Below are 13,765 nucleotides of genomic sequence, written 5' to 3'. Positions count from 1 at the left end.
CCTCCCAGAGTCTCAGAGGGAGCACAGCCCTACTGATACCTTCACTTCAAACTTCCTGCCTCCAGAGCTATGAAAGAATAAACTTCTGGTGTTTTAAGCTACTCAGTTTATGTATGTTACTACTTTGTTACAGCAGCCCTCAGAAATGAGTGCAGTAATCTCTCACATGGTTGCAGTCAGATCTCAACTGGGGCCAGAACCGTTGGAAGGTTCTGTTGGGCTTAAAGTCCAAGAGGGCTCCTCACTCCAATGGCAGGTGCTCACCTGGGTTGATAGGAACTGCTGGGGGCTAGACAGGCAGCCCTGTCATTCCCTCTTTACCCCTCCTCCCCACACAGACAGTTTGGATTTCCTAAGAGCACAGCAGTCTCAGGCTAGTTGGACTTTTTGCATGGTGACTAGCTTCCCTTAGGGAAGATTCCAGGATACCCTGGTGGAAAGTGCAAAATTTCTTTTGACCTAATCTCAGAAGTTATGCAATGTCCCTTTGTTGCATCCTTTTGCCCAAAAAGTGAATCACGTGGCCAGTTCAGAGAGAGGGAACAAAATAACGACCTGAAGACCAGTGAACCATTGTAGGGTCACTTTTGTGGACTGGCTGACACAACACACAAGTTGGAAGCAATTCTTTAAGGAAATTTGATTTCTAAGGAGTAGAAAGGTTAATGAAAAGTTTTCATTTACTTTTTGACTTAAGGTATGGCAACCTAGATAGCATATTTAAAAGCAGAGACATTACTTTGCCAACAAAAGTCCGTCTAGTCAAGGCTATGGTTTTTCCAGTGGTCATGTATGGATGTGAGAGTTGGACGGTGAAGAAAGCTGAGCGCTGCAGAATTGATGCTTTTGAGCTGTGGTGTTGGAGAAGACTCTTGAGAGTCCCTTGGACTGCAAGGAGATCCAATCAATCCATCCTAAAAGAGATCAATCCTGGGTGTTCATTGGAAGGTCTGATGTTGAAGCTGAAACTCCAATACTTTGGCCACCTCATGCGAAAGGTTGACTCATTGGAAAAGACCCTAATGCTGGGTAGGATTGGGGGCGGGAGGAGAAGGGGACGACAGAGGATGAGATGGTTGGATGGCATCACCAACTCGATGAACATGGGTTTGGGTAGACTCTGGGAGTTGGTGATGGACAGAGAGGCCTGGCGTGCTGCAATTCATGGGGTCGCAAAGAGTCGGACACGACTGAGCGACTGAACTGAACTGAACTGATGGATGGGAAAGAGGTACTAAAAGTTGAAAATTCAGAAGAGAAGAATTCTGAGAGGATAGTATCAGGATTTAGTTAGAGGGCTCAGTTTTAGACTGTGGGAGAAACCTCTTTTTCATTGTATCAGGATAGGAGCAGGTGAGGATGAGTGAAGACACAGAAAATGTATAGATGAAGAAAGGGATGAGGAGGTGGGTGCAGAAGTTTCGCCATGTTGGGAGAGTTCCTATGTGTTGGCTTCTAGTGTCCCTGAGTCTAGAGAAGCAAGATTATCTGCTGACACTGCTAAGAAATGTGGGAGGGAGAGAACTTGGAAATAGTGACATTCTGGAAGAGCCATAATAGAGCATGGAAAAGAGAGCTAACTATAATCAACATATGCCAGAAGACCCCAGTACCTTTTCAGATAAACTCTGCATGAGTGGGAGTGAAATCCAGGAGGGAGCAGTTGTTTCCTGCAGTTCATGCCATTCTTGATGACATTTTCTGAGTTTTCCAGCCCTAACAGCAGTCTTTAACATGAACTAGATGTTATTTCTAAAATCAAGGTAATGGGAGCTAGAAAGATATGGTCATTGTTTCATAAGTACCTTTCATTAAGAATCAATATCTTTTTATTTGGTAGGATATAAGAGAAGGGTTAGTGAGGATGAAAAATGTTGTGAAATAGAATTCAAGCACCTCATCCAAGTATACTTAGAAAATGTCTTACCCTTTGTTGTGAATGAGTTCGCCTCATCCTTCTTCACTGCATTCAGCTGTACTTGGAGTGGAAAAATCAGGACCTAAGATGTAAAATTTTCTGGCTCAGACAGCACAGATTAACCATGTCTCATCACAGAATTGTTATGTTTGAGGCATTTTTCTGTGATTGACTTTCTGGATGTGAGTAAGAGGCAGATTCGTTTTTCTCAGTGTTAATTTCATTTGTAAGTGTGGCCATTTTTGTCAATGACCATGGAGTGAGTTACTGTGATTAGTCATTTAACTGTATGGTAATTGCAAGCTAAATAGAGTGTTTACAACACAGTCTTTGCTTAGGAGACAGAGTCTATGTCAAATTATATCCTATGAAAATTACATAAATAAAAATTTCCATCTAGAAGAGCCCTTCATGAAAATTATGAAAAGATTGTGGGATTTTTTGTTTGCATTGTATAGTAGCTCCATCATTGACAAGCAAATTGTAACTACATCCATAATATTTTACATCCAACAATTATTCATCATAACTGCATATACATTGCTTGGTTCATTCCAAAAAGTAACACTATTGGCAATCACATTGATTGTTTCCTTTATCCGATTAGTGACAAAGTACCGTAATGAATATAACCTTTCGGAATGGATTCACTGATCGAATAAACAAAGCTAGATCTTGGCACAGGACAGACCATAAAAAGATTGGCTTGCCCTTTTGCCTCTTTCTGGGAGCCACAATAGTACCACTTGTCTCTGCTAAGTGTCCTTGATTCCAACTTGGTCTGGAATTTTAGAAGCATTTATTACTCTCTGTCCCATGACTAGGCAAGAAAAGGTCTCTACCTTCAATCCAAACAGGGAATTACGTGAGAAATTCTCAAAATGAACATTTTCATTTTAGCTCTTGGGCTTGGACAATTGCCGGAGAGACTTTTATTTTTTAAATAATCAGAAGAAAAGCTTCACGCATCAGGATATCCTCCCTTCTTTCAAGAAATTGAGAGGAAAGATTTCAGGGTTAAGTGGCATCATAGTCAACTGTGCCTGTGGGAATTTAAATTCATCTGTGCACAGACAATGTAATTCACCGTCTCCTGCTCAGCACACAGGACAAGTGCCATTAAGTCTTGCAAACTTGGAAGGATACTATTTGTTTCTCTGTAGAGCTGAAATCACTGTTACGGGACTTGTTCTCCCCTATGTTCCCAGGTACAAATATATTCCTTGCTTTGAGCATAGAAACTTCACATCTTTTTCTCTGATCCCAGGTTTTTTTCTCATTTCCCTCCTTCTTCTTCTTCTTTTGCTCTTTGTTCTTTTTAAAATTTTAATTTTTTTTTTTTTTGGCCACACTTGGACGCTTGTAGGATCTTAGCTCCCCAACAAGGGATCAAACCTGTGCCCCCTGCACTGGAAACATGGAGCCTAACCACTTGACCACCAGAGAATTCCCTTCTTCTGCTATTTAAAGGCCAATACTTATTCTGAAAATATTTCTCACTTCTGAATTTAGCAGATTTAATACAATACTAATATGCTTCTATGTATGTTTCTCAAGAACACCCACAGGTATGTTATAATCATTGCATCCTTGAGAGAATTTACAGAAAACATTCATGCATTCATGCTTTGAATTAGTCATTATTGGGTACCCATCAGACACTGACACTGTGCTAGGCCCTAGTCCTCAGGATATAGACTTCCAGGCACACAGTGGACATTTAATGTTTACTGAATAAGTAGCACTACCTGCTTCCAAGAAACTCCCCATCAAATCTGGGAGGCAGATTTGTACACAAAAAATTAAAATACAGTGTGCTAAGTATTCTAGAATAAGTAGGAATAACTACAATGATAACACAAGAAAGTGAGTAACCAAGCATGGAGAAATGGAGAAAGGCCCTAAAGAACTGGTGTGTACATTAGATTTTAAAAAATGAGCAGGTGTTTATCAGTTGGAAAAGATTGTGTCTGAGCACATGTGTGTGAGTGTATGAGTGTGTGTGTGTGTGTGTGTGTGTGTGTGTAGAGGAGCATGAACACAGACATTCCAAAAAGGGGGAACAGCATGTGTAAAACCGCGTGGAGGGGAAAGTGGTGTGGTAGGTTCTGGAAACAGTATTTACTGCAGCTGGGATCTAGAAGGTGTCCAGATGAGGGGGTGAGGGATAATGAAGAAGAAAGATAAGTGCCAGAAGTGGAAAGACTCTGTGACCTTCCTTGCAGAGTTCAGGTTTTGCTAGTGGGGAATCAAATGATAGTCTAGTAAGAAAGAGACAACAAATTACATTCTAAAGAAGATAGCCCCCTAGTTAGGTGGGATGAGCCAAGTTGAAGAGAATCGGTGGACGTAACAGAGGCCATTAGAAGACAGTTACAGCCATCCAGGTGGAGCTGATGGAGTGCCTGGACCAGGCCATTGGCTAAAGAACTCAGTGTTAGTTGCTAAGTCATGTCCAACTCTTTTGTGACCCCATGGACTGTAGCCCGCCAGTCTTCTCTGTCCAAGGGATTTCCCAGCAAGAATACTGGAGTGGGTTGCCATTTCCTCCTCCAGGGGATCTTCCTGACTCAGGGATTGAACCAAGGTCTCTTACGTCTCCTGCATTGGTAGACAGGCTCTTTACTGCTGAGCCACCAGAGAAGCCTGGAATTGACATACACAAAATATACTATATAAAAATAAATAACTAATAAGGACCTACTGTATAGCACAGGGAACTCTAGTCAGTAATCTGTAATGACCTATATGGGAAAAGAATCTATTGATTAAAAAAAAAGAGTGCATATGTGCATATGTATAACTGATTCACTTTGCTGTACAGCAGAACCTAACACAGCATTTTAAATCAATTATACTCCAATAAAAAATTTAAAGAAAGAAAACAACAAAAAGAATTTGCATTTCTAACAGTGTCCCAGTGATGCTGACACTGCTCTGCTGGAGCTGCACTTTGAGAACCACTGCTCAAGACTATGTAGGTGATTACGTGTATGAGAGAAAAATTAACATTACCTTGTTTACACCACTGTTATTTTGGTGTCCTTACACACAGCTGAACCTGCTGAAGTGATCAGGAAGAAAGAGGGCCTAAGACACCTGAGTTTCTCTGATGGGCAGGGGAAGATACCATCTCCCTCATGAACACCAAGTCTTCCTCCCCACAGGGCTTTATTCTGAACTCACCTGCGGCCTGCAGTCTTGGGCTCACTCCAGTTCACTTCACTAATACTTCTTGAGTGTCGGTCAAAGCCTCCTCCAAAGTTGCCACTGGGGAGTGGGAGAAGGGTGGTCCTATTAGGTGTAATTGGCAGGTCAGGATGTGGAGCTGATTTCGGGAAAATTATAGACTACTCTGAGAATGTGATATTCAGAATACTAGTTTTATAGAATGTGAATAGGTGCTGTGTGCAAAAAAAATGTTTCCTGGGGTAAATGATATCATTTTTTTTTAAATGAGAGAGGAAATAAAGGTAACATTTTCTTTATTTCAAGAGAACTCTGAACATGCATTATTCACTAAGAACCTCTGAAAGGGGTTATACTGTGAAGCACCACCACCACCACACCTTTTTGCTCTAAAACTAGGAAATCTTTTATTTAGAAGCATCTCAGGGGATGAATGTTGTGTGAGATAAACCCAGGGAAATGCTGACTCTAAGTTCTTTGTCGAAGAACTTTACAGCAGTGGCTCCCAAAGTATAGTTCATTGATTGGCACTGGGTCCATGATAATTATTATGAATCTATAGCAGTATGGAGAACTTAAGGACAATGTAGTGCTTTACTAAGTTGAGTTTTTTAGGTTAAAGGTTATCTTTGTTTTGAAATTATATATTTCCTAAGCTTTGAGGTTAAAATTTTCCTTTTCAGTAAAATGATGGTGGTGGGAGAGATAATCATTTCTCAAATGTTTTTCTGTTTTAAATTAAAACTTGGCATCTTTATATCCATCCTTTTTGTTTTAGCTTAATTGTATCATACTGTTAGATTCTTAGATGCCATCTAGTCTAAAACCAATGTTTATAGATAAAGAAAGTTCTGAGGCTGTTACAAAGAAAATGATAGTAATATGCTTATTATAATTTATGCAGACCCTATGGTTGTTGGAAATGGCCATCACGCTCCAGACCTCCTGGCACGTATTTGGGCACTTTGGTGCCTTTTATAACATCAATTATAATAAGAGGTTGAAAGGTTTGTGCTGTCACAAGCAAAGCATGAAATATTTAATGAATTGTTAGAAAATTAGAACCAGCAGGATGCCATGTGTCCATTTCAGTATTTTGGTTCTAAGCAAATCCAAGACAGTGCATGATTGATTATGATTAATTGTATTTACTGCCATAGTTCTTTTTGTGGATATTTCCGTCTGAATTGAGAAAGGGTGGTAAACATTAAGCATATACATGGAAATTATTCAAGATCACAGCTAAAATTTTCCGTTAATCTTTTGCCTCACCCCCATTTATAAAATAATCCTAAAGTCAGTTAATCTCTCTGCATGGAAGCTTCTTCACTTGGAAAAATGAAATGATTGGACTAAGTTGTTTTTTTTTTCTGAAGTCCATCCAGCTATAAATTTCAAGGATTCTATGACTTACTTGAAGTTAAACAATAAATAAAGGCCACTTTAATTAGAGTTGTCTTACTTAAACTTTCTCATTTTTCAGTGGTTTATAGGTTACCGAAACAATATAATGCTAAGGCAGGTCAATTATCTATTTGGAAATCGTAAAGGAAAAGGAAAAACATTTGCAAGTAAAGAACATACTGTACTTATGTTCTGTATACTATTTTTCAAACTTAAATATTGAATGTATTCTGAGATGGGATATCAATATAACAGACCTACCCCTCCGAGACCTGGCACGTGGTACAGACTGATACCACTTTTCCTGTCTTCCTAAGTCTGTATTTCTCAAAATGACCATTCGATCAAAGTCACCCAGAAAATTATTGAAAATAAACATTCCCAGGCACTAACCCTTTAGAGATTCAGATGTAGTAGAGCTGAGCTAGAGCTCAGGAATCTGCATTTTTAATAAATTCTCCTTAGAGACTCTCATGCACACTTAAATGTAAAAACCACTTCCCCTACAGTATAAATTATTGTGCTGGGGGTCTGGTACTTCCAGCTGCCCAAACAATAAATAATAGAACAGGGTCAGAGTAAAAGAGGATTCTTTTTTTTTTTTTTCACTTTTTTTTTATCAGTTTATTTTCCATTTTTTTACTTTACAATATTGTATTTGTTTTGCCATACATTGACATGAATCCACCATGGGTGTACATGTTTTCCCCTTCCAGAACCCCCCTTCCACCTCCCTCCCCATCCCATCGCTCCAGGTCATCCCGGTGCACCAGCCCCAAGCACCCTGTATCATGCATCGAACCTGGACTGGCGATTCGCCCCACATATGATAATTTACATGCTTCCATGCCATTCTCCCATATCATCCCAGCCTTGCCCTCTCCCATTGAGTCCATAATACTGTTCTATTTATCTGTGTCTCTTTTGATGTCTTGCATACAGGGTTATCTTTACCAATTGACTAAATACCATGTATATGTGTTAGTATACTGTATTGGTGTTTTTCTTTCTGGCTTACTTCACTCTGTATAACAGGCTCCAGTTTCATCCACCTCGTTAGAACTGATTCAAATGTATTCTTTTTAATGGCTGAGTATTCCATTGCGTATATGTACCACAGCTTCCTTATCCATTCGTCTGCTGATGGGCATCTAGGCTGCTTCCATGCCCTGGCTATTAGAAACAGTGCTGCAATGAAGATTGGGGTACACGTGTCTCTTTCAAGTCTGGTTTCCTCAGTGTGTATGCCCAGCAGTGGGATTGCTGGGTCATATGGCAGTTCTATTTCCAGTGTTTTGAGGAATCTCCACACTGTTCTCCATAGTGGCTGTACTAGTTTGCATTCCCATCAACAGTTCCCTTTTCTCCACACCCTCTCCAGCATTTATTGCTTGTAGTCTTTTGGATAGCAGCCATTCTGATGGGAGTGAAATGGTACCTCATTGTGGTTTTGATTTGCATTTCTCTGATAATGAGTGATGTTGAGCATCTTTTCATGTGTTTGTTAGCCATCTGTATGTCATCTTTGGAGAAGTGTCTGTTTAGTTCTTTGGTCCACTTTTGATTGGGTTGTTTATTTTTCTGGAATTGAGCTGCAGAAGTTGCTTGTATATTTTTGAGATTAATTGTTTGTCTGTTGCTTCATTTGCTATTATTTTCTCCCATTCCAAGGGCTGTCTTTTCACCTTGCTTATAGTTTCCTTTGTTGTGCAAAAGCTTTTAAGTTTAATTAGGTCCCATTTGTTTATTTTTGCTTTTATTTCCAATATTCTGGGAGGTGGGTCATAGAGGATCCTGCTGTGGTTTATGTCAGAGTGTTTTGCCTATGTTTTCCTCTAGGAGTTTTATAGTTTCTGGTCTTACGTTTAGATCTTTAATCCATTTTGAGTTTATTTTTGTATGTGGTGTTAGAAAGTGTTCTAGTTTCATTCTTTTACAAGTGGTTGACCAGTTTTCCCAGCACCACTTGTTAAAGAGATTGTCTTTTCTCCATTGTATATTCTTGCCTCCTTTATCAAAGATAAGGTGTCCATAGGTGTGTGGATTTATTTCTGGGCTTTCTATTTTGTTCCATTGATCTATATTTCTGTCCTTGTGCCAGTACCATACTGTCTTGATGACTGTGGCTTTGTAGTAGAGCCTGAAGTCAAGCAGGTTGATTCCTCCAGTTCCATTCTTCTTTCTCAAGATTGCTTTGGCTATTCGAGGTTTTTTGTATTTCCATACAAATTGTGAAATTATTTGTTCTAGTTCTCTGAAGAATACCGTTGGATGCTTGATAGGGATTGCATTGAATCTATAGATTGCTTTGGATAGTATACTCATTTTCACTATATTGATTCTTCCAATCCATGAACACGGTATGTTTCTCCATCTACTTGTGTCCTCTTTGATTTCTTTCACCAATGTTTTATGGTTCTCTATATATAGGTAAAAGAGGATTCTTATTACTAGGTTCTGGTAGCTCTTCTTACTTTATTATGTCCAGTGGCAAGGAGCTGGTTGCTTCTGTCTTTCACCCCCTGCCTTTTCTGTCATTTTTGCTTAGTTGCTAAGTCATGTCCAACTCTTCTGTGACCCCATGGACTATAGCCTGCCAGGCTCCTCTATCCATGGGATTTCCCAGGCAAGAGTACTGGAGTAGGTTGCCATGCCCTCCTCCAGGGGATCTTCCCAACCCAGGGATAAAATCCGCATCTCCTGCATTGCAGGCAGATTTTTTACTGCTGAGCTACCAGGGAAGCCCTGCTTTTTCTGAAAGATCAGCAAACTTTCCACTAAAGGAAGCCTCTTCCTGAAAGTAGTTTTGAAGTCAATATGGAACTAGGGGTGGACAGAAGTAGTAGAAATTGTGGATTTATTGGGGAAGTACCTTAATGCTTTTTTTTCCTCAAAAATATATGTAGTTTAGAGAAACTAAGCTGATAGTTAAACTATCCAGATAAATTTACATGTCAGCATGTAAGTACATTTCCAACTAAGATAAAGCAGCAGTATACACTTAACAATTCAATACAACTTAAACGTAAATGTGAGATTTTAAATATATAGGAATTTCAATATGCTTTCAGGCCTTATGTGTGTGTGTTTAGTTGCTCAGTCGTGTCTGACTGTTTGCAACCTCATGGACTGTAACCCTCCAGGTTCCTCTGTCCATGGGATTTCCCAGGCAAGAATACTGGAGTGCATTGCCATTTCCTCCTCCAGGGGATCTTCCCAAATCAGGGATCAAACCAGCATCTCCTGCGTCTCCTGAGTTGCAGGCAGATTCTTTAATCGCTGAGCTACTGAGCATTTATTTTCTTCCGTTTTTGAAGTTCACTGTATTCTTGAATGTTGATTTTCTTTTTCTTGTTTAAATCCAGTCCACTATTGTGTACAAAGTGCTGTTTGTGCCCTAAGGCTAAGAATGTTCTAGGTGAACTAATCAATCAATTTTTGCCCATTAAGAAAGGGCACCAAGATAAAAAGAATGCTAACCTTTTGATTGATTTGGTACCAGTTTGCTAAACACTTTTTTTAATGATAAAACACCATGAAGAGAAACAGTTTCATACCGTAAGGAAAGGAAAACTCCCAGGTCCCAGGGAATTGTGTGACATTTGGGGACTTTTTTCAAATCCTGGAGTATTGATTAACTTTGACATAACTTGGTGATAGTGGTGTTACTTTTAATTGAGTCTTTCTAGCCTAAAAGTTCTAAGATACACATATTTAAAATGTAAAATGTTTACATTCTGCAGAGCAAACTGAGAATAAGACATGGTGTTCAGCTTAACTGAACATGTAACTCAGCAACAGCTTTTGAATAGTGTTGTTCAAAAATACCTTCCTTCAATTTTCAGACTCTTAGGCTTATAGAATTGATGGAATAATAATCGATTTACTGTGTAGCCTGTGATGCTTCCAACTTGTTCTTTTCAGGTTTAGGGTATTATATGGCAAACCTGTTGGTAGTGCATTCTCTTCTAGTCTAACTGTTAAATTAGAGCAGGTCATGAAGAAAACCGAGATATGATGTTGAATTTCATGAAACAGGATGTCTCAGCACAAAGAAAATTTTTTCTCATCTCTGGAGCGAGACAAAATAAGACATAGCAGACCAGAAGTCTTCAAGTGGTTTAAAGTTTAAAAAAAAAAAAGTTATAAACTACCCTGTGTAGCCTGCCATAGTTTTTTCCTCAAGTGTGCTGGTGGGTGCTTTTCTTCATCTGAACTTATTCCGGACTTTACGGTGAAATTAAATAGAAAAAATGGATTTAGGTTAGACTCCAACTTGGCTTAAACCTTTCTATTACTTCCAGCAAGAGAAAAATGACATGTGGATTTACTAAATTAAAAGGCATACCACAGCTGTGTTAGATGTAGTATCATGGTGGCAAAGTTAGAAGTAACAGGGAATTAATCCTTTTCTCTTTTCTTTTTTCAGGTTTTTGGCTGTACAAACCAACCTTCTCCAAGGTAAACAGCATTATATTTTTCTATAATTTGTTGAAAGAACCAGGCATAATTTTATTGGCTTTGAATATATTTTTACTCAGTGGTATCTCATAGTCATGAGTGCCCAGAATTAGGCTTTTATTGGTGGTGTTAGTGATGAAAGCATCCTACGAAAATGGCTTGATGGCTTGACTGAGGAGTAGACCACAGAGAGAGAGAGAGGAGATACTTTTTCTTGTTTGGTTAGCCCTTTCATGAGACAGCAGATTCTTTGTCTTGGTCTCTGATATTCAAGGATGGAAGGTTTCTTTGGGAGCAGCTGTGGCAGAGCCTGCTTCAATCCTGGATCCTGCTGGGAAGAACTGAAAAGCAGAGCCCCCCTGAGCATGGCCCCAACTCCTCATTTGGTGAGGCCTTCCTGTCGAGGTCCAGTAGAACAGCATTCACCAAGTTGTTCAACTTTCCAGGAGTATCTGTCAAAACTAGCAGTTGAGGATGCATTAATCTTGTTAAAGAACACAATAGGAACCCTTTTTTATTTCATTAGAAAACCAGGATGCATTTGATGTGCACCATCTGGTTTGTGAATATAGGAATAAGTTTTTCAAAAGGGCACATTTCCAAGTTCTGTGTTTCATCTGCTTGGGAAGAAAAAAACCCAAGAAAAAAACCCATAAGCAGCTCTATTTTAAATGAGAGCAGTGCTAAAGCTAATAAGATTGGGGTGGATTTCCACTTCGTGTCATTTCTCCTAAATGACATGTGTTTGTAGTACGTTTGGCAGACTTGTCCTATTTCGAGGATGGGCTTTGAATTGAAAAATTTTAAGTTCTCCATGTGTTAATTGGAAAATAGAAAGAGGCATCATTGTAGCAAAGCAACTGACTTCCTAGGTATTAATTATGGTTATTTCATAAGGACTATTTTAAATTTATCTCCTGTTATTTATTATATTATTCTCAGAAATGGTAAGTTTTAAACCATAGAGAAAAATCAAGTTAAACTTTACTGCATATTGTATGTTTTAAAAAAGTTTTTTTCTTTTTTTTTAGATTCGATCACTGTTAATAACCAGTAAGCAGTAACTCTAAACAAGAAAACACAGATTTGCCATTGGTACTCTCTGTTAAGATTTTTTTTTTATTTAAATAAAAAAATAGAGCTCCATAATATAGCCATCTCACTATATACTATAGCTCTATATTTTGGGGTCAGAAAACCTGCTTTAGAGGAATAATTCCTTCAGCGTCACATGTAATTTTTAAAATCCTATACAGTAACAAACATGATTTCTGAGGCAATACGATGCACTCCTTAACCTCTCAGTAATTGGAGGCATCTTCTGTGTGTATTCCACAAGTCCAGCTCACACTGATGAAGGAAACATAATTACATTACAGGCAATCTCATCTAAGGTAATTACAATTGTAATCTCATCTAAGGTAATTACAATTGTCGCCATCAATCCAATTAAAGAGGATAACCAGCTCTACTGAGTCAGAGCTGCAAAGCTTTCCAACTAAGGCCAGGTTTTGGGATGTGGGTGTGATTGAGGATTTTGAAAATTTTTATTTGCAAAACACAGTTGCTTATGAAAATAGATAGCAATGTTGAGAGAGGAGGTTAGTGGGGATAGATTGAATATTGGTAGAGGTTGTTTTTTTTTTTTTTTCCCCATTTAATGTTTAATTTCTCATTGCCAAATACACAAATCAGTGTAGAGCCTCAACATCAGAGCTTTAGTCGCATAAGATCTTTATGAAAAGGTTAACAAAGCATTATCATAATGGTCCATGGTACCCATCTGGCATCTCATTCTAAATTGGCCCTCCATCCCATTATTCCTTCAGAGACCTTCTGTTTTCTTCCATTTAAAGATACAATGCACCATTTCCTGTCTTTGCTTTGTGTGGAAGGAAGTTGGCTTGAATAATGCCTCCTTGGAAGCTCTTGCACTGGTTTATGTAGGCTCAGTGTAGGTGGTGATATGGTGTACTAGTAAGAATTACAGAGGCATAATGGCAGATGAAGATGGTGCATGTCTTAAAGACTTCACCTATCTATGTGGTCCAGGCCAGAATATGGGCTTACCTTGTTTCATAGTACTTTGCAGATACTGCTTTTATTTTTTTGTTTTTTTTTTTTACAAATTGAAGGTTTATGGCAACCCTACACCTGAAAAGTCTTATCACTGCCATTTTTCCAAACAGCATTTGCTCACTTCATATCTCTATGTCACATTTTGGTAATTCTCACAATATTTCAAACTTTTTCATTATTATTGTATTTGTTATGGTGATCTGTGATCAGAGACTTTGAATGTTATTATTGAAATTCTTTTGTGGCTCCAAGAACTCCACCCATTAAGCAGCAAACTTAATCAATAAATCTTGTGTGTGCTCTGACTGCCCCCACTGACCAGCTGATCCCAGTCTGTCTGTCTCTCCTTGGGGCTCCCTATTCTCTTAGGAATATATGCTAAAATTGGGCCAATTAATAACCTTACAATGACCTCTAGGTGTTCAAGTGAAAGGAAAAGTTGCACATCTTTCACTTTAAATCAAAAGCTAGAAATGATTAAGCTTAATAAAGAAAACATGTCAAAAACAGAGTCAGGCCCAAAGTGAGACCACTTATGCCAGTTAGCCCAGTTGTTAACGCAAAGGAAAAGTTCTTGAAGGAAATTGAAAGTGCTACTCCAATGAATGAAAAGAAAGTGAAGTGGCCTCATTGCTGATATGGAGAAAGTTTTTGTGGTTTAGGTAGAACATCAAACTAGCCACAACATTCCCTTAAGCTGAAGCCTAATCTAGA

General features: G+C 38.8%; 1 protein-coding gene across 1 annotated transcript in view; it reads left to right on the top strand.

Moving 5' to 3' along the window:
* LOC145513846 (uncharacterized) overlaps nt 1–13,361 on the top strand; it is a 449,854-nt gene extending 436,493 nt beyond the window's left edge. The window contains exons 8-9 of the mRNA XM_081510793.1: nt 10,941–10,972; nt 12,004–13,361. The gene's annotated coding sequence lies outside the window, so the exon portion shown is untranslated. The remainder of the gene's footprint in view (nt 1–10,940; nt 10,973–12,003) is intronic.
* The last annotated feature ends 404 nt before the right edge of the window (nt 13,362–13,765 follow it).

This window comes from Giraffa tippelskirchi, chromosome 7 (assembly GCF_054371585.1).
Source record: "Giraffa tippelskirchi isolate mGirTip1 chromosome 7, T2T-mGirTip1v1.2.pri, whole genome shotgun sequence".
In the NCBI taxonomy this organism is placed as follows: domain Eukaryota; kingdom Metazoa; phylum Chordata; class Mammalia; order Artiodactyla; family Giraffidae; genus Giraffa; species Giraffa tippelskirchi.
This window is presented reverse-complemented; position numbering and strand designations above follow the sequence as displayed.